Source organism: Hemibagrus wyckioides, linkage group LG07, assembly GCF_019097595.1.
Source record: "Hemibagrus wyckioides isolate EC202008001 linkage group LG07, SWU_Hwy_1.0, whole genome shotgun sequence".
NCBI classification, from domain to species: Eukaryota; Metazoa; Chordata; class Actinopteri; order Siluriformes; family Bagridae; genus Hemibagrus; species Hemibagrus wyckioides.
In genome coordinates this window covers 5,586,670-5,610,804 of record NC_080716.1, presented here as the reverse complement: position 1 = coordinate 5,610,804, position 24,135 = coordinate 5,586,670, and the positions used below count along the sequence as shown (strand labels likewise).

Sequence of the window (24,135 nt, the reverse complement as noted above, 5' to 3'; positions counted from 1 at the left end):
TTCATTGTAGACAGTCAGCAAGTGTGAAAAAAAAGCTTTAGCAAAGGCCAGGGTGACAAAGTTCAGGGAAAAATTCTATAGAAACCCAGAACTGCTGGAGGAGTACAGAAGAGGGAGAGAGAGAGAGAGAGAGAGAGAGAGAGAGAGAGAGAGTGAGGTTAGGTTTGGAGATGTTACAGCAGGTGTAATTAGCAATAAACACCCTACAGTGCTAGGAAATATACATGAGAGTACACACACACACGCACACACACACAACCCTTTAGCCACTATTATAACAGGACTTTGGTGCTGGACTGAGTGTACTGGTCATACTGTGGGAAATTCCCGCCACACTAAGGCATGGAGGTCGTGTGATTCTTAAAGTAACAGCAGCCTAATAAATTTGCTGCACAATTTTGTTATAATTTAGTAATTTAATTACATAATAAATAAACAGTTATTTGTTCTTCTGTTAGTAATTTGTTTTTTTTTGTATTTTCTTGTTTACTTTACTTTTCAATTCATTTCAAAGACTAAAATTAAGCTCTACCCCACCCCACAACTTCAGGCCCAGTATAGAACACACACACACACACACACACACACACACACACACACACAGAGTAAGCCTCAAGTCTGTAATGCTTTCTTCCCACCTCCAGGAATCAAAAACGTAAAATAAAGAAAACTGAAGAGCTGACAAAGAAGAAACAGGAAAAGAAAAAAAGACAGTGGTCAGTTATTTTTTAGTGCCATGGTAAAATGGATCATGTTTTTTAGGTAAACGTTGTAATGTCCTGTTTATTCCTGTTTTAATGTTTTTTCTTATTTTTTTTTTATTTTTGGCTTTTGTATTTTTGAAGTACTACACAATAAAACTGTTTTGAACTTGAATGCATGATTGTGTAAATATTATCTGTTTCCTTCTGCATTATCTCAGACTAGTACACAAGTCTCAGTATAAATCTCAGACTAGTACACAAGTCTCAGTATAAATCTCAGACTAGTACACAAGTCTCAGTATAAATCTCAGACTAGTACACAAGTCTCAGTATAAATCTCAGACTAGTACACAAGTCTCAGTATAAATCTCAGACTAGTACACAAGTCTCAGTATAAATCTCAGACTAGTACACAAGTCTCAGGATAAATCTCAGACTAGTACAAGTCTCAATATAAATCTCAGACTAGTACAAGTCTCAGGATAAATCTCAGACTAGTACAAGTCTCAATATAAATCTCAGACTAGTACAAGTCTCAGGATAAATCTCAGACTAGTACACAAGTCTCAGGATAAATCTCAGACTAGTACACAAGTCTCAGGACAAATCTCAGACTAGTACACAAGTCTCAGGATAAATCTCAGACTAGTACACAAGTCTCAGGATCAATCTCAGACTAGTACAAGTCTCAGGATAAATCTCAGACTAGTACACAAGTCTCAGTATAAATCTCAGACTAGTACAAGTCTCAGTATAAATCTCAGACTAGTACAAGTCTCAGTATAAATCTCAGACTAGTACACAAGTCTCAGTATAAATCTCAGACTAGTACAAGTCTCAATATAAATCTCAGACTAGTACAAGTCTCAATATAAATCTCAGACTAGTACACAAGTCTCAGGATAAATCTCAGACTAGTACACAAGTCTCAGTATAAATCTCAGACTAGTACACAAGTCTCAGTATAAATCTCAGACTAGTACAAGTCTCAATATAAATCTCAGACTAGTACACAAGTCTCAGGATAAATCTCAGACTAGTACACAAGTCTCAGTATAAATCTCAGACTAGTACAAGTCTCAATATAAATCTCAGACTAGTACAAGTCTCTGGATCAATCTCAGACTAGTACAAGTCTCAATATAAATCTCAGACTAGTACAAGTCTCAGGATAAATCTCAGACTAGTACACAAGTCTCAGGATAAATCTCAGACTAGTACACAAGTCTCAGGATAAATCTCAGACTAGTACACAAGTCTCAGGATAAATCTCAGACTAGTACACAAGTCTCAGGATAAATCTCAGACTAGTACACAAGTCTCAGTATAAATCTCAGACTAGTACACAAGTCTCAGGATAAATCTCAGACTAGTACACAAGTCTCAGTATAAATCTCAGACTAGTACACAAGTCTCAGGATCAATCTCAGACTAGTACAAGTCTCAATATAAATCTCAGACTAGTACAAGTCTCAGTATAAATCTCAGACTAGTACACAAGTCTCAGTATAAATCTCAGACTAGTACAAGTCTCAGTATAAATCTCAGACTAGTACACAAGTCTCAGGATAAATCTCAGACTAGTACACAAGTCTCAGTATAAATCTCAGACTAGTACACAAGTCTCAGTATAAATCTCAGACTAGTACACAAGTCTCAGTATAAATCTCAGACTAGTACACAAGTCTCAGTATAAATCTCAGACTAGTACAAGTCTCAATATAAATCTCAGACTAGTACAAGTCTCAGTATAAATCTCAGACTAGTACACAAGTCTCAATATAAATCTCAGACTAGTACAAGTCTCAGTATAAATCTCAGACTAGTACAAGTCTCAGTATAAATCTCAGACTAGTACACAAGTCTCAGTATAAATCTCAGACTAGTACACAAGTCTCAGTATAAATCTCAGACTAGTACACAAGTCTCAGTATAAATCTCAGACTAGTACAAGTCTCAGTATAAATCTCAGACTAGTACACAAGTCTCAGTATAAATCTCAGACTAGTACACAAGTCTCAGTATAAATCTCAGACTAGTACACAAGTCTCAGTATAAATCTCAGACTAGTACACAAGTCTCAGTATAAATCTCAGACTAGTACACAAGTCTCAGTATAAATCTCAGACTAGTACACAAGTCTCAGTATAAATCTCAGACTAGTACACAAGTCTCAGTATAAATCTCAGACTAGTACACAAGTCTCAGTATAAATCTCAGACTAGTACACAAGTCTCAGTATAAATCTCAGACTAGTACACAAGTCTCAGTATAAATCTCAGACTAGTACACAAGTCTCAGTATAAATCTCAGACTAGTACACAAGTCTCAGTATAAATCTCAGACTAGTACACAAGTCTCAGTATAAATCTCAGACAAATATACAAGTCTCAATATAAATCTCAGACTAGTACAAGTCTCAATATAAATCTCAGACTAGTACAAGTCTCAATATAAATCTCAGACTAGTACAAGTCTCAATATAAATCTCAGACTAGTACAAGTCTCAGGATAAATCTCAGACTAGTACAAGTCTCAATATAAATCTCAGACTAGTACACAAGTCTCAGTATAAATCTCAGACTAGTACACAAGTCTCAGTATAAATCTCAGACTAGTACACAAGTCTCAGTATAAATCTCAGACTAGTACACAAGTCTCAGTATAAATCTCAGACTAGTACAAGTCTCAGTATAAATCTCAGACTAGTACACAAGTCTCAGTATAAATCTCAGACTAGTACACAAGTCTCAGTATAAATCTCAGACTAGTACACAAGTCTCAGTATAAATCTCAGACTAGTACACAAGTCTCAGTATAAATCTCAGACTAGTACACAAGTCTCAGTATAAATCTCAGACTAGTACACAAGTCTCAGTATAAATCTCAGACTAGTACACAAGTCTCAGTATAAATCTCAGACTAGTACACAAGTCTCAGTATAAATCTCAGACTAGTACACAAGTCTCAGTATAAATCTCAGACTAGTACACAAGTCTCAGTATAAATCTCAGACTAGTACACAAGTCTCAGGATAAATCTCAGACTAGTAGAAGTCTCAGTATAAATCTCAGACTAGTACACAAGTCTCAGTATAAATCTCAGACTAGTACACAAGTCTCAGTATAAATCTCAGACTAGTACACAAGTCTCAGTATAAATCTCAGACTAGTACACAAGTCTCAGTATAAATCTCAGACTAGTACACAAGTCTCAGTATAAATCTCAGACTAGTACACAAGTCTCAGTATAAATCTCAGACTAGTACACAAGTCTCAGTATAAATCTCAGACTAGTACACAAGTCTCAGTATAAATCTCAGACTAGTACAAGTCTCAGTATAAATCTCAGACTAGTACACAAGGCTCAGTATAAATCTCAGACTAGTACACAAGTCTCAGTATAAATCTCAGACTAGTACACAAGTCTCAGTATAAATCTCAGACTAGTACACAAGTCTCAGTATAAATCTCAGACTAGTACAAGTCTCAGTATAAATCTCAGACTAGTACACAAGTCTCAGTATAAATCTCAGACTAGTACACAAGTCTCAGTATAAATCTCAGACTAGTACACAAGTCTCAGTATAAATCTCAGACTAGTACACAAGTCTCAGTATAAATCTCAGACTAGTACACAAGTCTCAGTATAAATCTCAGACTAGTACAAGTCTCAGTATAAATCTCAGACTAGTACACAAGTCTCAGGATAAATCTCAGACTAGTACACAAGTCTCAGTATAAATCTCAGACTAGTACACAAGTCTCAGTATAAATCTCAGACTAGTACACAAGTCTCAGTATAAATCTCAGACTAGTACACAAGTCTCAGTATAAATCTCAGACTAGTACACAAGTCTCAGTATAAATCTCAGACTAGTACACAAGTCTCAGTATAAATCTCAGACTAGTACACAAGTCTCAGTATAAATCTCAGACTAGTACAAGTCTCAGTATAAATCTCAGACTAGTACACAAGTCTCAGTATAAATCTCAGACTAGTACACAAGTCTCAGTATAAATCTCAGACTAGTACACAAGTCTCAGTATAAATCTCAGACTAGTACACAAGTCTCAGTATAAATCTCAGACTAGTACACAAGTCTCAGTATAAATCTCAGACTAGTACACAAGTCTCAGTATAAATCTCAGACTAGTACACAAGTCTCAGTATAAATCTCAGACTACTTATTATCATTACTGAAATAATTAATCTCATTACCGAAACCTATATATCATTACCCAAACAGATGTTTATTAGAGGTTAATTTAATTAATAGAAATATAGTACTTTGATTTTAAATGCATGTGCAGAATCCTAAAATTATGTTATTTCAGGTTTGTCACGTCATTTTGACAAAATCTCAGGTTCCTTCAAAATTTAAAAAAAAAAATGGTTGTAAATTGTGGACAGTGTTGCAGTAATGAGAGAAATCAATAAAAATGTTAAAAACTATTAAATTAAAAATAAATATTATTTCAGAACTTGAAGTAACTGACCACTGCTATGTGATACAATTACCTGGAGATACATGGGACTGCTGTGTGACAGAACTACCTGGAAACTAACAGGAAGCAAAGTCAGGAAGGAAGTAATGTTAATTCTATAAAGAATTCAGATATTACACTGATTTATAAGCTTCATAAAAGTATAAATAAATAAAATGTTTCCTCTAATGAGTAAAAGGCTTTTCAGCTTTATATGAAAGTCCATTTCCACTTCACAAATTAAACCTAATAAAGAAAAAAGTTTTTTGGCATTTTAATAAACATGGTTCTGGTGAAATTGTAGATGTGCAAAACATTCACCAAATATCCAACGTAAAAGCATCATAATCACTGCATTATCATATTAGTGGTAATAATACATCAGTTCCTTAAGAAACTTTATTATTATTATTATTATTATTATTATTATTATTATTATTATTATTTATTATTATTTTTTTAAAATTCAATTAAAAAACAATTACATTTTATATTATTTCAAGATACTAAATTATAATTTAAAAACATTATTGTTTTTCTCCTCAAAGGTAACACCTGCTTCCACATGTTTACTTCACACCTGGACAGAATTGTTAGTACCCTTCAATTTAAAAAAGAAAAACCCACAATGCTCACTGGAATACCTTGAAATGGACAAAAGTAATAATAAATATAGTTGCAAGCAACAATGATCGTGCCCAAGCAACGGTGCCATCACCACCCAGGCGCACCAGACACACTGAGCACAGTGGGTACATGCATTTAAAGGGGAAATACCAAAAGGACAAGAGTGACAATTTGGGTCTAATTAAAGTGATCACAGCAATGTCCACTGATGGCAAAAAGAAAACTGCCTCTCCCTCTAAACTATATTAGGACAAAAGGGACAGATCTTTTGAAACAGATGAAACAGATCATAGCAATGTCCAGTGATGTCAAAAGGGACGATGACTCTCCCTCTAAACTATATTAGTATATGAAGTTGTATATATATAGAGAGAGTCACCCAGAAAAATGTATACACATTTCAGGAAAAGAAAACTTTGTATAAGTATTTTATTACTAAATTTACTGATGTATGTGATATACAGCACTGGAAAATAATCTGAGCCCACTGCAAAATAATCAGTTTCTTCTGTTTTTTTCTTCCAGGGTCATGTATTGGTGAGATGAAGAGCTTTGTTTGATTTTTTGTGAACTGCTGATAATATTTCTCCTAAATTCAAAATATAACTATTGTTATTTAGAGAGTATATTTAAAGGAAATGACATCACATCAAAATAACCCAAGATCATGCAGTATTTGCAGATGTTTAATAACTCAAATGAAACAAAATGCAAATCATTTGTAAACAAATTGTGTTAATGCTTTGGATAAATAACATTAAGAAATCAGTATTTGGTGGAATAACCCCGATCTGCATGTGTTTTGGCTCCATGATCTCCACCAGTTTCTCACATTGCTGATGGAGAACTTTATTATTATTATTTTCAATAGGGTTCACATCTGGAGATTGGGCAATGCTCACTTATTTTTTCTAGAGCTGAATATGATAATATTATGACAATATTATTAATACTGTACTAATATAATATACATCATACTATTTTTCTTTCCCTGAAGTGTATATAGGTTTTTTGGTTGACTCTGTGTACATAAATTGTGAACATGAAGCCATATTTAAAAAAAATATAAAGGGGAAAGAGCCTCTAGTGGACATAGTCTAGTACTGCACGAGTCAGGCCACAACCATGTCCAGTTAATGGACTGATAAATGTAGAAATTTGTTGTGAGCCGTTTGAGCATCAAAAAATCATGAAACTAAGCAGAATTACTCACAACCAGTTGTTCTTTCTATGTAAAATATTTTGAAATATTATATTGTTAAGATATAAGAACATTAATTTTCTATTATGTCCTCACAATAGCAACATCATTCAAAATATTACAAATTCCTTCACAGTTTCACATCAGCCATGTCCTGACATTATTCTGGCTGATTTTCAACCAAATAAGGTGAAAGGAAGGGAAAACATTAGAGATTTCTAAAAGTGACACACTTCCTGCTGCCAGTTGGTGGCACTATGACTGAGACTCATAGTTGTCATATCGCTGTGATCAGCTTTCTTCTCTTAACATAAAGTTGAGGTTTGATGTACACCATTTAATATACACCAAAGTTATTAGCCACTTCCTGTTTACTTTTATTCACCATATGTTTAAGGGCTTCTCACGGCTGAACCGTTTGAGATCAAAAATCCCTCATCAATTTTGCAATAATGTCTTGAGATCATATTAGCCTGGGTTTGGTGGCGGTTATAATAATGTCTTGAGATCATATTAGCCTGGGTTTGGTGGCGGTTGTATCAATGTCTTGAGATCATATTAGCCTGGGTTTGGTGGCGGTTGTATCAATGTCTTGAGATCATATTAGCCTGGGTTTGGTGGCGGTTATAATAATGTCTTGAGATCATATTAGCCTGGGTTTGGTGGCGGTTATAATAATGTCTTGAGATCATATTAGCCTGGGTTTGGTGGCGGTTATAATAATGTCTTGAGATCATATTAGCCTGGGTTTGGTGGCGGTTGTATCAATGTCTTGAGATCATATTAGCCTGGGTTTGGTGGCGGTTATAATAATGTCTTGAGATCATATTAGCCTGGGTTTGGTGGCGGTTATAATAATGTCTTGAGATCATATTAGCCTGGGTTTGGTGGCGGTTATAATAATGTCTTGAGATCATATTAGCCTGGGTTTGGTGGCGGTTGTATCAATGTCTTGAGATCATATTAGCCTGGGTTTGGTGGCGGTTGTATCAGTGTCTTGAGATCATATTAGCCTGGGTTTGGTGGCGGTTGTATCAATGTCTTGAGATCATATTAGCCTGAGTTTGGTGGCGGTTATAATAATGTCTTGAGATCATATTAGCCTGAGTTTGGTGGCGGTTATAATAATGTCTTGAGATCATATTAGCCTGGGTTTGGTGGCGGTTGTATCAATGTCTTGAGATCATATTAGCCTGGGTTTGGTGGCGGTTGTATCAATGTCTTGAGATCATATTAGCCTGAGTTTGGTGGCGGTTATAATAATGTCTTGAGATCATATTAGCCTGGGTTTGGTGGCGGTTATAATAATGTCTTGAGATCATATTAGCCTGGGTTTGGTGGCGGTTATAATAATGTCTTGAGATCATATTAGCCTGGGTTTGGTGGCGGTTATAATAATGTCTTGAGATCATATTAGCCTGGGTTTGGTGGCGGTTATAATAATGTCTTGAGATCATATTAGCCTGGGTTTGGTGGCGGTTATAATAATGTCTTGAGATCATATTAGCCTGGGTTTGGTGGCGGTTATAATAATGTCTTGAGATCATATTAGCCTGGGTTTGGTGGCGGTTGTATCAATGTCTTGAGATCATATTAGCCTGGGTTTGGTGGCGGTTATAATAATGTCTTGAGATCATATTAGCCTGGGTTTGGTGGCGGTTATAATAATGTCTTGAGATCATATTAGCCTGGGTTTGGTGGCGGTTATAATAATGTCTTGAGATCATATTAGCCTGGGTTTGGTGGCGGTTATAATAATGTCTTGAGATCATATTAGCCTGGGTTTGGTGGCGGTTATAATAATGTCTTGAGATCATATTAGCCTGGGTTTGGTGGCGGTTGTATCAGTGTCTTGAGATCATATTAGCCTGGGTTTGGTGGCGGTTATAATAATGTCTTGAGATCATATTAGCCTGGGTTTGGTGGCGGTTGTATCAATGTCTTGAGATCATATTAGCCTGGGTTTGGTGGCGGTTGTATCAATGTCTTGAGATCATATTAGCCTGGGTTTGGTGGCGGTTATAATAATGTCTTGAGATCATATTAGCCTGGGTTTGGTGGCGGTTGTATCAATGTCTTGAGATCATATTAGCCTGGGTTTGGTGGCGGTTGTATCAATGTCTTGAGATCATATTAGCCTGGGTTTGGTGGCGGTTATAATAATGTCTTGAGATCATATTAGCCTGGGTTTGGTGGCGGTTATAATAATGTCTTGAGATCATATTAGCCTGGGTTTGGTGGCGGTTATAATAATGTCTTGAGATCATATTAGCCTGGGTTTGGTGGCGGTTATAATAATGTCTTGAGATCATATTAGCCTGGGTTTGGTGGCGGTTGTATCAATGTCTTGAGATCATATTAGCCTGGGTTTGGTGGCGGTTATAATAATGTCTTGAGATCATATTAGCCTGGGTTTGGTGGCGGTTATAATAATGTCTTGAGATCATATTAGCCTGGGTTTGGTGGCGGTTATAATAATGTCTTGAGATCATATTAGCCTGGGTTTGGTGGCGGTTATAATAATGTCTTGAGATCATATTAGCCTGGGTTTGGTGGCGGTTATAATAATGTCTTGAGATCATATTAGCCTGGGTTTGGTGGCGGTTATAATAATGTCTTGAGATCATATTAGCCTGGGTTTGGTGGCGGTTATAATAATGTCTTGAGATCATATTAGCCTGGGTTTGGTGGCGGTTGTATCAATGTCTTGAGATCATATTAGCCTGAGTTTGGTGGCGGTTATAATAATGTCTTGAGATCATATTAGCCTGGGTTTGGTGGCGGTTGTATCAGTGTCTTGAGATCATATTAGCCTGGGTTTGGTGGCGGTTGTATCAGTGTCTTGAGATCATATTAGCCTGGGTTTGGTGGCGGTTGTATCAGTGTCTTGAGATCATATTAGCCTGGGTTTGGTGGCGGTTGTATCAATGTCTTGAGATCATATTAGCCTGAGTTTGGTGGCGGTTATAATAATGTCTTGAGATCATATTAGCCTGGGTTTGGTGGCGGTTATAATAATGTCTTGAGATCATATTAGCCTGGGTTTGGTGGCGGTTATAATAATGTCTTGAGATCATATTAGCCTGGGTTTGGTGGCGGTTATAATAATGTCTTGAGATCATATTAGCCTGGGTTTGGTGGCGGTTATAATAATGTCTTGAGATCATATTAGCCTGGGTTTGGTGGCGGTTATAATAATGTCTTGAGATCATATTAGCCTGGGTTTGGTGGCGGTTGTATCAGTGTCTTGAGATCATATTAGCCTGGGTTTGGTGGCGGTTGTATCAATGTCTTGAGATCATATTAGCCTGAGTTTGGTGGCGGTTATAATAATGTCTTGAGATCATATTAGCCTGGGTTTGGTGGCGGTTATAATAATGTCTTGAGATCATATTAGCCTGGGTTTGGTGGCGGTTATAATAATGTCTTGAGATCATATTAGCCTGGGTTTGGTGGCGGTTATAATAATGTCTTGAGATCATATTAGCCTGGGTTTGGTGGCGGTTGTATCAATGTCTTGAGATCATATTAGCCTGGGTTTGGTGGCGGTTATAATAATGTCTTGAGATCATATTAGCCTGGGTTTGGTGGCGGTTGTATCAATGTCTTGAGATCATATTAGCCTGGGTTTGGTGGCGGTTGTATCAATTCCCTAGGAGGAGTATTTCAAATTCCATTGGGTGCGTTTTGCAAACGACTCAAAATAACTGACTTCCTGTGGATTAGACTTAATGATATGTAATGTGAAAGTTGTTCAGCTCAATGAGATCTAAGTGTGGACCAAGTTTTACATGGATTTGTGCAAGTGTGTATCAGCTATGCAGCAAGATTTTCCAGGGGGCGCTGTGACGGGTGTGTGCCACGCCCAGGGCCGAGCCACGGTGACGTCCTAATGGCTGCAGATTCCAACCTGTCTGCTGATTTTCAAGAGTTTTTGAGCATGTTAAGACCCCCAAAAGTGCCCGGATGATTGAAAAAAAAAAAACAATAATAATAATAAAAATCCTTAGAAGAACAAGAGGTCCCTTCGCACTGCTAGTGCTTGGGCCCTAAATAAACATTTACTGAAAATCAGAGATTATTTTTAAATTGTGGTTCAACAGAAGCATAAAAAAACTAATGAAACTGACCTGGACAAGAATGATGGTACCCTAAGAAAAGATAATAATAATATGACCATAGGGACAGGATAGACTAAAGGTGTGTGCTGTAATTAGCATCACAGGTCACTGTGCTGTGTGGTATCATGGTGTCCACCACACTGAACATGGTCCACAGAAAGATAAGGAGAGAGACGTCTCAGGAGATTAGAAGGAAAATTACAGCCAAATATGTTAAAGGTAAAGGCTATGAGACCATCTCCAAGCAGCTTGATATTCCTGTGACCACAGCAGCACTTATTATTCAGAAGTTTAAGGTCCACGGGACTGTAGCCAACCTCCCTGGACGTGACAAGAGGAAAATTGATGAAAAATTAAAGAGACAGATAATACGAATGGTTATCAAAGAGTCCAGAACAACATTCAAAGAGATTAGAGATGAACTTCAAGGTCAAGGTACATCAGTGTTCAATCACACCATCATCACTGTTGCCAAAATGGACTTAATGCAAAACGACTGAGGAGGACTCTGAATGAAAGCAAATGACAAAAAAGTGAGACTGGAATGTCCTTTAGACACTTTTTCTCAAGTCACATCAGCTCTATGTTCACAGACACAAAAATGAAGCATAGAAAGAAAAGACAACTGAAGCTACTGTGAAACATGGAGGAAGCTCAGTGATGTTCTAGAGCTGATTTACTGCATCTGGTACAGAGTGTCATGAATCTGTACAGGGTACAATGAACTCTCAAGACTGTCAAAGGATTCTGGAGTGAAATGTGCTGCCCAGTGTCAGAGAGCTTGGGGTCAGTCTCAGGTCATGAGTCCTCCAACAGATAATGACCCAAAACACAGCTACAAACACCGAAGAATGGCTAAGAACAAAACACTGGACTATTCTGAAGTGGCCTTCTATGAGAGCTGATCTAAATCCTATTGAACATCTGTGGAAAGAGCTGAAACATGCAGTCTGGAGAAGATACCGTTCACACCTGAGACAGCTGGAGCAGTTAGCTCACGAGGAGCAGGACAAAATACCTGTGGACAGGTGCAGACGTCTCACTGAGAGTTACAGAAATCACCTGATTGTAGTGATCACCTAAGAAGGTTGTGGAACAAAATATTAAGATAAGTACCATCATTTTTGTCCATCATAATTTAAGGTCAAAACATCCCAAAATATATATTATTCAGAGTGTTTTCTCTCATTCTAACACTGTAACAGAGGAACAGTTATATTCAGCTTTACTTACATTGCTTTTTTGGATGCTTCAATCACAGGCGTCATCTTCTTGAATAACAATTTCTGTTATCTGTACTGATATATTTACTCAGGTCAAATTCTTCCAGCTCCTGTGCTGAGGTCAGTAACACAAACGCCAGAGCTGACCACTGTGAAGCAGAGAGTTCACTTTGTTTTCCAGATTTCAGGTAGTGTTGGATTTCCTCCACTAGAGAATTATCACCCAGTTCATTCAGACAGTGGAACAGATTGATGGATTTCTCTGTAGACAGATTTCTACTGATCTTCTTCTTAATATACTGAACTGTTTCCTTTGTGCTCTGGGAGCTACTTCCTGTCTGTGTTACTAAAGCATGTAAGAGTTTCTGATTGGACTCCAGTGAGAGACCCAGAAGAAAGCGAAGAAAAAGATCCAGATGTCCAGTCCGACTTCTCAAAGCCTGAAATACAGCACTCTCGTGTACACTGAAGATTGAATTGAAGAATTTAAGAATTGTAAAAAATTTTATCAGCCATTTAAAGCCTTTATCCTGATCAAGAACATTTCTCTTCTTCTTCATGAAGGTCAGGTGGACATACAGAGCTGCGAGATGCTCCTGAATGCTCAGATGAACAAAGCAGTACACTTTACTCTGGTGAAGCCCAAACTCCTCTCTGAAGATCTGTGTACACACACCTGAGTACACTGCTGCTTCTCTCACACCAATGCCACACTCTCTCAGGTCTTCCTCATAGAAGATCAGGTTCTTGTTCTTCAGCTGCTGAAAAGCCAGTTGTCCCAGTTTAAGAAGCATTTCTTCATCACTCTCCTGCTTCTTGGAGTATTTTTCTCTTATGATGTTTGTCTGAATGATGAGGAAGTGTGTGTACATTTGAGTCAGAGTCTTGGGGATCTCTCCACTCTCTGCTTCACCCAACATTCTCTCCAGAACAGTGGCTGAAATCCAGCAGAAGACTGGGATGTGACACATGATGTAGAGGCTTCTTAATGACTTCAGGTGTGTGATGATGTTATTGGCCAGGCTCTGATCACTGATTCTCTTCCTGAAGTACTCCTCCTTCTGTGGGTCACTGAACCCTCGTACCTCTGTGACTCGATGCACACACTCAGAGGGGATTTGATCAGCTGCTGCTGGTCGGGAGGTGATCCAGATGAGAGCAGAGGGAAGCAGATTCCCTTTGATCAGGTTTATCAGCAGCTCCTGCACTGATGCTGATTCAGTTACATCACACACTCTCACTGTCTTCTGGAAATCTAGAGGAAAACGACACTCGTCCAGTCCGTCAAAAATGAACACAACCTTTTCTAAACTGGACATTTCTGTTTCTTTAGTTTCCTTAAAACAGACATGAAGGAGCTCCATCAGACTCAGTTTCTGGTCCTTCATCAAGTTCAGCTCTCTGAAAGGAAGTGGAAATATGAGGTGGACGTCCTGATTGGCTTTCCCTTCAGCCCAGTCCAGAATGAACTTCTGCACAGAGACTGTTTTTCCGATGCCAGCGACTCCCTTTGTCAGAACAGATCTGATGGGTTGGTCTTGTTCAGATAAAGGTTTAAAGATGTCATTACATTTGATTGGTGTTTCCTCTGTTGTTGTTCTCCTGGACGCTGCCTCCATCTGTCTCACCTCATGTTCATTATTGACTTCTCCACTGTCTCCCTCTGTGATGTAGAGCTCTGTGTAGATCTCATTCAGGAGGGTTTGGGTTCCCAGGTTTATCATCTCTCCATTCAAACACTGAAACGTCTTCATCAGGCTTAATTTGAACTTTTTCTGGAATTGATTTCCAGCAGCAGATTCTGGGTGGTTCCTGTGATGTGGTGAAGCAGGAAGATGTGGTGAGACATGGGCTTCATTTATTAGACTAAGACTGACTGGTTACCACAGATAGTTCTTTATGATCTTCTCACTATGTGTTTGTCTTCATCTACTGTATGTTTTCAATCTGGAGTTAATAACAGCAGAGAGGTTTATAACACCAGTGTGTCAGTGTCAGTCATGTTGGTTTTGATCTTACCCTGTATCTGTGATGACCGTTTCTCTTCTGTCTCCTGCCTTCTGTAGAACACTGTGAACAAAACATTTACACAGCTTTAAATACCACATGACTAAGGAACATTATGAACCTGGAGAAAAAACTCTAGTCCTACTTTAACTCTAGATATTCTAGCTTTATTTCTGTTTATCTGTTAAAAAACCAGAAGCTCCTTAAATCCAGCCCTGGGGCTTCATTTATAAAGAGTGTGTAGAAACAAAAATGAGTATGGAATGTGTTTACACAACCTCCACACAGAGAAAAGCAGGATTTCTACACAAACACTTGGTGGGAAATTCAGTCTACATTTACAGAAGCTTTGACCCATGTGTAAAGCCTTCCACATTTTACAACCAGAAGGAACTAGCGCCACCATGAGGATATGAGGAGAATTCCAGATAAATGTGTAAATCCAACACACACTCTCACACCTTACACTTCATATCTAATTATACAGCTCCATAATCACAGCATTCAGGCTACATGGACATGAGGAGCATTAAAACATCATTTGTACTGATATTTATTGCTCCAGTTAATGATGTGCAGTTTACAGTTTGTTTAATCTCCTCTCTGAATGTTAAATAGTTAGTATTAATTATGGAAAACCAACTGGTGTTTATTTAATAAAATAAAAAACTCACAAAACACAAGATATGAAAAATATCTGGACACTTATAAGTATCTTCATCAAAGATTCCAGTGTTTTAGTATTTAGTGTTTTCCTGTTTATCTAAAAGTTTCCTTCAAGTGTGACTTACACACACACACACACACACACAAAGTTTAACAAACATATAAACATGCAGTGAAATGCTAATACATTTAGCTGCATTGCAAACCAAACAACTGTCAAACCAAGTGGCATTTATTTTAAAGATACCATAAGTACACTTTCCAGGTAAAACATTTCCCAAAAATAGACTTTAAATATTCCAAAAACAGTATTAGGAATCTTAATAGCAGCTTCATTAAGGTCACAGTGATAGTGTTTTAGTATTTAGTTTATCTTCCTGTTTATCTAGTTACATTTCCCTTTAAGTGTGACGTTATCAGAGACATTAACAGTGAGGAGATGTTACCTGTGTGGAAGTGAGGAGACTCCAGCTTTAAAGTTCTTAGGAGGATCCATAGACTGATCACTCTTCATGGAGATACAGCTGTGTTCTGGTGAGACTCTATCTTTAAACCATATAGGAGGCTCCATAGACTGATGACTCTTCATGGAGATACAGCTGGGTTCTGGTGAGACTCTATCTTTAAACCATATAGGAGGCTCCATAGACTGATGACTCTTCATGGAGATACAGCTGTGTTCTGGTGGTCTCTCTTCCTGGGGTTTACTGTACAACATTATACACAGTCCTTTACTCATTTATATAGACTCTTTACTGTTTAATCTCACTTCTTAATTTAATGAGGATTTAATTTTACTTACAGTAAACACAATACATTTTTACTGTAAAGTAATGACTTAGATTTTCATTAATATTAAAATGATTCCTTACATATGTACTCAGTAAATAATTTAGATATGAATATTTAATGACTAGAACATAAGGATGTTGGAGGTTACCGTTTCTTTGAGGCTGGGGAAACATTATCTGTGTCCAGATCAGGAGTGTCCATCTCTGAATATTTACACACACACACACACACACACACACAGCTGAGTCCTGAAGAGTCTGATCTCTTCTGCTGGAATGGATCACACTCCTAAACACACACACACAGACACAGTGTATTACAGCACTATCTCTCACACACACACACACACACACAGTGTATTACAGCACTATCTCTCACACACACACAGACACAGTGTATTACAGCACTATCTCTCACACACACACACACACACACACACACACACAGACACAGTGTATTACAGCACTATCTCTCACACACACACACACACACACACACACACAGACACAGTGTATTACAGCACTATCTCTCACACACACACACACACACACACACACAGACACAGTGTATTACAGCACTATCTCTCACACACACACAGACACAGTGTATTACAGCACTATCTCTCACACACACACACACACACACACAGACACAGTGTATTACAGCACTATCTCTCACACACACACACACACACACACACACACAGACACAGTGTATTACAGCACTATCTCTCACACACACACAGACACAGTGTATTACAGCACTATCTCTCACACACACACACACACACACACAGACACAGTGTATTACAGCACTATCTCTCACACACACACACACACACACACAGACACAGTGTATTACAGCACTATCTCTCACACACACACACACACACACACACACACAGACACAGTGTATTACAGCACTATCTCTCACACACACACACACACACACACACAGACACAGTGTATTACAGCACTATCTCTCACACACACACACACACACACAGACACAGTGTATTACAGCACTATCTCTCACACACACACACACACACACACACACAGTGTATTACAGCACTATCTCTCACACACACACACACACACACAGACACAGTGTATTACAGCACTATCTCTCACACACACACACACACACACACACAGCTGAGTCCTGAAGAGTCTGATCTCTTCTGCTGGAATGGATCACACTCCTAAACACACACACAGACACAGTGTATTACAGCACTATCTCTCACACACACACACACACACACACACACAGTGTATTACAGCACTATCTCTCTCACACACACACACACACACACACACAGACACAGACACAGTGTATTACAGCACTATCTCTCTCACACACACACACACACACAGACACAGTGTATTACAGCACTATCTCTCTCACACACACACACACACACAGACACAGTGTATTACAGCACTATCTCTCACACACACACACACACACACACACACACACACACACAGACACAGTGTATTACAGCACTATCTCTCACACACACACACACACACACACACACAGACACAGTGTATTACAGCACTATCTCTCACACACACACACACACACACACACACACACAGACACAGTGTATTACAGCACTATCTCTCACACACACACACACACACACACACACACAGACACAGTGTATTACAGCACTATCTCTCACACACACACAGACACAGTGTATTACAGCACTATCTCTCACACACACACACACACACACACACACAGACACAGTGTATTACAGCACTATCTCTCACACACACACAGACACAGTGTATTACAGCACTATCTCTCACACACACACACACACACACACAGACACAGTGTATTACAGCACTATCTCTCACACACACACACACACACACACAGACACAGTGTATTACAGCACTATCTCTCACACACACACACACACACACACACACACACAGACACAGTGTATTACAGCACTATCTCTCACACACACACACACACACACACACAGACACAGTGTATTACAGCACTATCTCTCACACACACACACACACACACACAGACACAGTGTATTACAGCACTATCTCTCACACACACACACACACACACAGACACAGTGTATTACAGCACTATCTCTCACACACACACACACAGTGTATTACAGCTCTGTCTCTCTCACACACACACACACACACACACACACAGTGTATTACAGCTCTGTCTCTCTCACACACACACACACACACACAGACACAGTGTATTACAGCACTATCTCTCACACACACACACACACACACACACAGACACAGTGTATTACAGCACTATCTCTCTCACACACACACACACACACACACAGACACAGTGTATTACAGCACTATCTCTCACACACACACACAGTGTATTACAGCTCTGTCTCTCTCACACACACACACACACACACAGACACAGTGTATTACAGCACTATCTCTCACACACACACACACAGTGTATTACAGCACTATCTCTCTCACACACACACACACACACACACACACACAGACACAGTGTATTACAGCACTATCTCTCTCACACACACACACACACACACACACAGACACAGTGTATTACAGCACTATCTCTCACACACACACACAGTGTATTACAGCTCTGTCTCTCACACACACACACACACAGCCCTTGGTCTTCATGATAAATGCTGTAATCTGACCAAATGAGTCCATTTTAAATCTGGGTTTTAGATTAGAATCATTTTAGGCACAAAACCAGGACAGAAATATTTTGGTGAAAAAGAGCTGCTCTCAGGTTCAGCTGCAGTTTTCTTGACTGAACTTTTATCTTAAAAGATGTCTGGATTCAGTGAATAAAATAATCTGTGAAAACATCACTGAGCTGCTCCTCTGACCGACACCACGCTTCATACAATAGGACTAATAAATGAAGCCCCGCCTCCATCAGCTCACAGGTGTGTTGTGATTGGCCAGGACCGAGTTCTGTTAGACCCCGCCTCCTCTCTCTGAATCGCCCCGTATTTATTATAATGTATTTTTTTCTTGCTGGTATTTTTCCCCCTAAACATTCCAGGTTCTGGTTCCGGTTCTGATTTCACTCCATCCTGTTTAGAGTGTACAGACACACCAGAACTACTGCTTCCAGACTGAAACCCAGAGAAATGGAATAAAATAGATTATAATAATATATATACAGAGCTGATAAAAGTGAATTATAATGTGATTGTTTTCTATTCTTCATGAACTATGGACTGGACTCAGTTATCAGGTCAATATTATTGAAATAAGATAAAAGTACAATGTGTGAATCAGGTGTGACTGTTCTGTACTCCACATTTAAACTCTACGTGTGTAGCAATGCTAACGCTATAGGAGTAAATGTGGGAAATGTAGAGTGTAAACAGCGGTCATTAAACGTGATGGAGATCTCATAGAGTTTATTAATGTTCATGTGTTTTTCTCAGAGGTGGACAGTAAAGAAGTACATTTACTTGAGTACTGTACTTAAGTACACTTTTTGAGTATCTGTTCTTTACTTGAGTATTATTTTTTCTGGATACTTTTTACTTTAACTTCACTACATTTGAAAGACAAATACTCTACTTTTACTCCACTACATTTCTGTCAAGGTCACTGAATAGAAAGTAGTTACATTAATCATAGGATGATTTTTTTTTTCACTCTTGTAGCATCACGTGTTGTAAAGTTCAGTGGTTTTCCATCATTTTTTGAACTCAATTGCTGACAAAATGGACGAATATATGCTTTGTATATTATACACCACCAACACATTGGTAATGATGTTAGTTAACACACAAAAACGTACACTGTGTCCAAATTCTCATACTATGTGTCCTAAATAGTATTCAAAAATAGAATTAGTATGCCCCAAATCATAGTATACTGAAAGAGTATTCCAAAAATTCCTGGATGGTCTACTACTTCCGGTAGAAATTCAAAGTGCAGAACAATGCACACTCTAATGGGTAATACTGCCCACAACGCATTGCCCACAGGAGGGAGGAGCCTGGACAATGGTGTAAATGCATATTAAAATGGTGTAAATGAATTGTGGAAATATATATAACTCTTTGTTAAAGCAGTGTTGCTGTTGGGTGGTTGGACAGCTGATGTTGTGTAGATGGGTTTTAAAGCAGGTTAGATTTTTTTTCTGACCAGTCTTCATTTACAGACCATTAGATTGAAATGTTCATGAGTGGATACACATAGATGTGTACAGGTACATCTCAAAATTTAGAATATCATGAAAAAGGTCAATATTTTTTGTCACTCAGTTCAGAAAGTTAAACCCATATATTATATAGATTCATTACACATAGAGTGAAATATTTCAAGCCTTTATTTCTTGAAATTGTGATGATTATGGCGTACAGATAAGGAAAACCCAAAATTCTGTGTCTCAGAGAATTATAAGTTCAATATTGGAAAGTCATGGTGTCACACCCTAATCAGCTAATTACCTCAAAACACCTGCAAAGGTTTCCTGAGCTTTTAAATGGTCACTCAGTCTGGGTCAGTAGGCTACACAATCATGGGGAAGACTGCTGACTTGACAGTTATCCAGAAGACAGTCATTGACACCCTCCACAAGGAGGGGAAGCCACGAAAGGTCATTGCTAAAGAAGCTGGTTGTTCACAGAGTGCTGTATCCAAGCATATTCACAGAAAGTTGAGTGGAAGGAAAAAGTGTGGTAGGAGAAGGTGCACCAGCAAAAGGGATAACCGCAGCCTTGAGAGGATTGTCAGGCAAAATCCATTCAAGAATTCGGGAGAGCTTCAGACGAATCCTAGACATGGCCTACAAATGTCGCATTCCTCGTGTCAAGCCACTCCTGAACCAGAGACAACGTCAGAAGCATCTTACCTGGGCTGTGGAGAAAAAGAACTGGACTGTTGCTCAGTGGTCCAAAGTCCTCTTTTCAGATGAAAGTAAGTTTTGCATTTCATTTGGAAATCAAGGTCCCAGAGTCTGGAGTAAGAGTGGAGAGGCACAGAATCCATGTTGCCTGAAGTCCAGTGTGAAGTGTCCACAGTCAGTGATTTGGGCTGCCATGTCATCTGCTGGTGTTGGTCCACTGTGTTTTCTGAAGTCCACAGTCAATGCAGCCATCTACCAGGAAATCTTAGAGCACTTCATGCTTCCTTCTGCTGACAAGCTTTATGGAGATGCTGAGTTCAGTTTCCAGCAGGACTTGGCACCTGCCCACACTGCTAAAGGTACCATAAGCTGGTTCACTGACCATGGTGTTACTGTGCTTGATTGGCCAGCAAATTCGCCTGACCTGAACCCCATAGAGAGTCTATGGGGTATTGTCAAGAGGAAGATGAGAGACACCAGACCCAACAATGCAGATGACCTGAAGGCCGCTATCAAAGCAACCTGGGCTTCCATTACACCTGAGCAGTGCCACAGGCTGATTGCCTCCATGCCACGCCGCATTGATGCAAAAGGAGGCGCAACCAAGTATTGAGTGCATAGAAACGAACATACTTTTCAGAAGTCTGACATTTCTCTTTGAAATATCCTTTTTTTTTATTGATCTTATGTAATATTCTAATTTTCTGAGACACAGAATTTTGGGTTTTCCTTTTCTGTAAGCCATAATCATCACAATTTCAAGAAATAAAGGCTTGAAATATTTCACTATGTGTGAGGAATCTATATAATATATGGGTTTCACTTTCTGAACTGAGTGATAAAAAATATTGACCTTTTTCATGATATTCTAATTCTTGAGATGTACCGGTACTTTTTTGTTGGGGGTGGTAGGAGTGTTAAATTAAAAATAAATGATTATACCTGTCTTTTTTTGTCAGTTCAGTTGTTTAATTTCTATAGGTTTTGTAACATTCTAAAAGCTCTTAATTCCACAGAAAGTATTGCATACAACAATGCAACAATAATAAAACAATGCGTTGACATTTACTTTTGATACTTAAGTACTTTTAAAAACAAGTACTTCTGTACTCTTACTTAAGTAAAAATCTGTCTTTACAACTTTTACTTGTAATGGAGTAATGTTTGACCAGTAGTATTTGTACTTTCACTCAAGTAAGGAAGTTGTGTACTTCGTCCACCTCTGGTTTTTCTCCTCACAGTGAGATGGACATACATGATCTACCTCCTGTGTATCACCTGATTTCTACAGCTGGCTTTACATCCTGATGAGAAGGTGAGTGATAACTTCAGGAATCAGCGCTCTGTTCAGGAACACCACTGAGCTGGTCTTAGTGGACACTGACACTGACCTGTGCTTCTTAGTGGACACTGACACTGACCTGTGCTTCTTAGTGGACACTGACACTGACCTGTGCTTCTTAGTGGACACTGACACTGACCTGTGCTTCTTCATGGACATGATGTGTTCATTAATGGATGGAGGAGAAGGAGAACCTGTGCAGAGCTTTATATTGATACCAGTCTCATCTGGAGGAATAACATTTTATAAAGAGTGTGTGTATGTGTCTCTGTGTCTGTGTGTGTGTGTGTGTGTGTATATATGTCTGTGTGTGTATATGTGTGTGTGTGTGTGTGTGTGTGTGTAAACGATGTTCTGTTTCTGTACCGAAAACTTTCCTGCTAAACCAAAACAAAGGTTAAAAATGAATGTTGTGAAGTAAAACTTGTTGTCCAGACCTTAATCTAACTGACCTCACCTGCTAAAGAGGAGAGTGAAGGGAGAACACCTCCAGGACAAACAGGGGAGAGAAGCTGCACGCGCCTGCGCTCGGTAATTTCCGGCTGTTTTCGGTTTCTTCCGTTTCCGTCATTCGGATCAACAACAGCCGCAGGTTTCAGAAAAAACGGACTGTTTTTAGCTTTACTTCTTTTACGATTTTACTGAGGAGAAAACAGAAGAACTAAATGTAGACGGACTCACACTGATAAACTCTATTCCACAAACAGCTTGATGTTTATTTTATGATCCTCTGAAGAGAGGAAGCTGAAAGGCCTGTACAGTAAATACTCCATTAAAACAGCTGGAAAGATTTACTACAGCTGATTCCACACGGATTTAATATACAATATATCCGCATTCTTCTTACAAATAAACAAATAACTCACCTTTATTCAACACTCCATGTTCTGTGACATTAATATCACCGTTTATGTCTGGAAATGAAGATTTTTAACTTCTACAAACTCTTCACAAAATGGAGTCTCGAGGCGGAGAGAGAAACTCTTTCACTTTCGGAAGTGAGTCATGTGTCGTTCATGAACGATTCATTTTAAATGACTCCTTAATATGACTCTGGAACAAGAGTCGTCTCAGACAGCGATTCTTTCATTTGTATTGACTGCGCATGCGCAACATCCTATCGGTTCTGTACGGGAAAGATGATTAGTTCATCTCCCGAGTCGTTCGTTCATTAGTAGATATATCCACAGTGTTTGGGATAAATTTACCTTTTGCAACAAATCAGCTGAAGACACTGAACATTTATCTTTCTGCCCTTTTTCTATTTCATCGGGGGTTGACTTTAAAATAGACAGAACAAAAAAAATAAACAAAACCCTATTAGAACTTCATGATACTTTACTTTGCTTTCAAAACCCTTTTTTTTCTGATAAACAAAATGACAATATCTTAATTATCTTAAATATCAAAAATAATTGAAAAGAAATCATCATATATTACATTTTATAACTGATCTTAAAATATATTTTGAAACCCTTTCTAATATGAGATCACAACATAAGAAACTTATGAAAACAATAAAAATTCTCTCGAATCCGTTTTAAAGCAGGTGGTGCAAATTGTCCAATTCATTAAAGAACAGCCTTCCATTCACGCTCGTTTCCCCTGCTCTGTCAGGAAATGGGAGCCGAACATGAGCAGCTCCTCTTTCACACTGAGGGGCGCTGGCTCTCCAGAGGTCAGATTTTACATCACCTCTACGAATTGTGAACAGAACTGAAGGTGTTTCTAGTTGATATGAAGTTCTGTTAGGTCTCTCAGGAGACCAGAAACAGCTCTGAAAAAGATCTCCAGTGTCACAGAAATAAAGAACATGGTGTTGGAGAATTATTGTGACCAAATCAGTGCTTTGTTAAAATCTACAATATTTACATTACATTCCACCTCAGACAGAAAACTCTGGACATGAATGAATGGCCTTTTTACTGCGCATTGTGGGAGTAATATTATGAATATTTTAAGAATGTTTAAGGTGTATTTGAATACATTCTTGTTTGTGTTGGTATAAAATAATAAGACTCAGAGGACAGCATGATTGGGTTGTCGGGCACCACCTCAGTTTATTGATCACCTCTATA

At 38.5% G+C, this 24,135-nt stretch overlaps 1 pseudogene; it reads right to left on the bottom strand.

The window, feature by feature from the left end:
• The window catches only part of LOC131356618 (NLR family CARD domain-containing protein 3-like), a 32,897-nt pseudogene extending 9,546 nt beyond the window's left edge, over nt 1–23,351 (bottom strand).
• Between the last annotated feature and the right edge of the window lie 784 nt (nt 23,352–24,135).